Source organism: Palaemon carinicauda, chromosome 12 (assembly GCF_036898095.1).
Source record: "Palaemon carinicauda isolate YSFRI2023 chromosome 12, ASM3689809v2, whole genome shotgun sequence".
NCBI lineage: Eukaryota > Metazoa > Arthropoda > Malacostraca > Decapoda > Palaemonidae > Palaemon > Palaemon carinicauda.
The window spans coordinates 68,400,030-68,402,529 of NC_090736.1; the positions used below are offsets into that span (position 1 = coordinate 68,400,030).

Below are 2,500 nucleotides of genomic sequence, written 5' to 3' on the forward strand. Positions count from 1 at the left end.
AAACACATATTAAACAATCTCACCAACCATTCAAGTACAGTCACACCCCCTTCCTTCAACATCTCAGCTTTCACACCATCCATACCAGATGCTTTTCCTACTCTCGTTTCATCTAGTGCTCTCCTCACTTCCTCTATTGTAATCTCTCTCTCATTCTCATCTTCCATCACTGGCACCTCAATACCTGCAACAGCAATTATATTTGCCTCCCTATTATCCTCAACATTCAGCAAACTTTCAAAATATTCCGTCCACCTTTTCCTTGCCTCCTCTCCTTTTAACAACCTTCCATTTCCATCTTTCACTGTCTCTTCAATTCTTGCGCCGGCCTTCCTTACTCTCTTCACTTCTTTCCAAAACTTCTTCTTATTCTCTTCATATGACCGACCCAGTCTCTTACCCCACCTCATTATTACTTTCTAAGTTACAACCCTAATTGGAAAAGCGGAATGCTATAAGATTCGAGGGCTCCAACAAAGAAAATAGTCAAGTGAGGAAAGGAAACAAAAAAAAAATATTTTAAGAACAATAACAACATTAAAATGAATATTTCCTATATAAAGTATAAATCTTCAACAAAACAAGAGGAAGAGAAATAAGATAGAATAGTGTGCCTGAGTGTACCCTCAAGTAAGAGAACTCTAACTCAAGGTAGTGGAAGACCATGGTACAGAGGCTATGATATTACCCAATAATAGAGAACAATGGTTTGAATTTGGAGTGTCCTTCTCTTAGAAGAGCTGCTTACTATAGCTAAAGAATTGTTGGGCAATATCAGTCTAGTAAGGTGTATGAGGACAAAAGGGAATCTGTAAAGAATAGGCCAGACGATTCATTATATGTGCAGGCAAAGGGAAAATGAACCGTAACCAGAAAGAATGGTCCAATGTACTACTGTCTAGTCAGTCAAAGGACCCCATATGTCTCTAGCAGAAGTATCTCAACAGTATATCTCCAACATCAACAACAACAACTGCAGCAGTTTCTAGTCCACTGCAGGAGAAAAGGTCTCAAACATTTTGTTATTCATGCCTGGGATTTGTCCATTTCATCACCACTCTGGGCATTGCGGATTGGTTAAGGAGACTTTAATCTGATCGCTTACAGCAAAGTAACCTATTATGGGTGGCCTGATCATGGTAATACACAAACCCTTCTAACATGTAAGGTATTCTCAATTAGAAAGGGTTATATGTGATAGACAGACTGCATACACCCACACGCATATATATATATATATATATATATATATATATATATATATATATATATATATATATATATATATATATATATATATATATATATATATATATATATATATATATATATATATATATATATATATATATATATATATATATATATATATATATATATATATATATATATATATATATATGCGTATGGGTGTATGCAGTCTGTCTATCTTTCTACCTGTCACCGGCCGTTTTCTCTCACCAATACCTTCCTTCGAAGTTCATTTACTAACTTTGCTCAAACTTCCCCTCCCCAAAACTACTTGCCTCGACACAAGTTTACGAGATACAAGGTATATTAACTTCACCCAAAATGTGTCCAATATTAAACTTCGAAATTTGATAAACGATGATATGAAGGCTGTGGTGGTGGGGCAGGGGGGGGGGGTGTTAATGTCTATCATACTACAGCAGCCCGTAAAGGACACTGTGCTCGTCTCTGCTGTCTGGTATAGATTGCATTGGATTTGATGGAACTTGGGTCACAAGGCCAGGTGCTAGGGCTGAGGATGTCATTCAGTGCCAGGTATATAAATGTAAGGAAAATATGTAGTCGAACGGGGCAGCTTAGTATAGCTTGGACGTATTTTTCCGTAAATAATTTACTCTGATGTGTGTTGAGTTGTCAGTATCATCTCTGCAGATGTAAACCTATTCAGTGTATACAAAACATATGGATATTGTTTATGAAAACATCATATTATCACAACAAGGACTGTAAAATATCTAATTATAAATGAGGCAACAAAAATATACATTTTTGGTAAAAAAAAAAAAAAATTCTATTTACAAAAAATAAATAAATAAATAAATAAAGCAAAACTATAACATCAGAGTAAAAACCAAAGAACAAGAACACCTTCGTAGAAATTAAAGTAAACAAGCAAGATGAAGCCTTAAGTAAAAAATGAAAGGTAAACAAAACACGAACTCCTAAGTAAAAATAAAATCTGAATAAACAAACTAACAAAAATAAGAATTTGGGTGGAAAATGCAAGAAAGCAAAAAATGAAAAAAGCAAACTCCTGAGTAAAACATTAACTTTTTCTTGAGGCAAATTCGCCTAACTAGAACCGTTGCACAAATATGTTCTTTTAATGATTTTTACTTCCGTCAAGGATCAGTCAACTGTTTTAAAGGTCCGTTTTCTGTTTTCCCCTCAAGGATATTAGGATAATAAACAATCCATCAACTTTTTATCAGTTCTTGATTATTGATTATTGGTTTATACTTGCACAGTC

General features: G+C 34.5%; 1 pseudogene; it reads right to left on the reverse strand.

The window, feature by feature from the left end:
* The window catches only part of LOC137650877 (CHRNA7-FAM7A fusion protein-like), a 147,365-nt pseudogene that overhangs the window by 26,099 nt on the left and 118,766 nt on the right, over nucleotides 1-2,500 (reverse strand).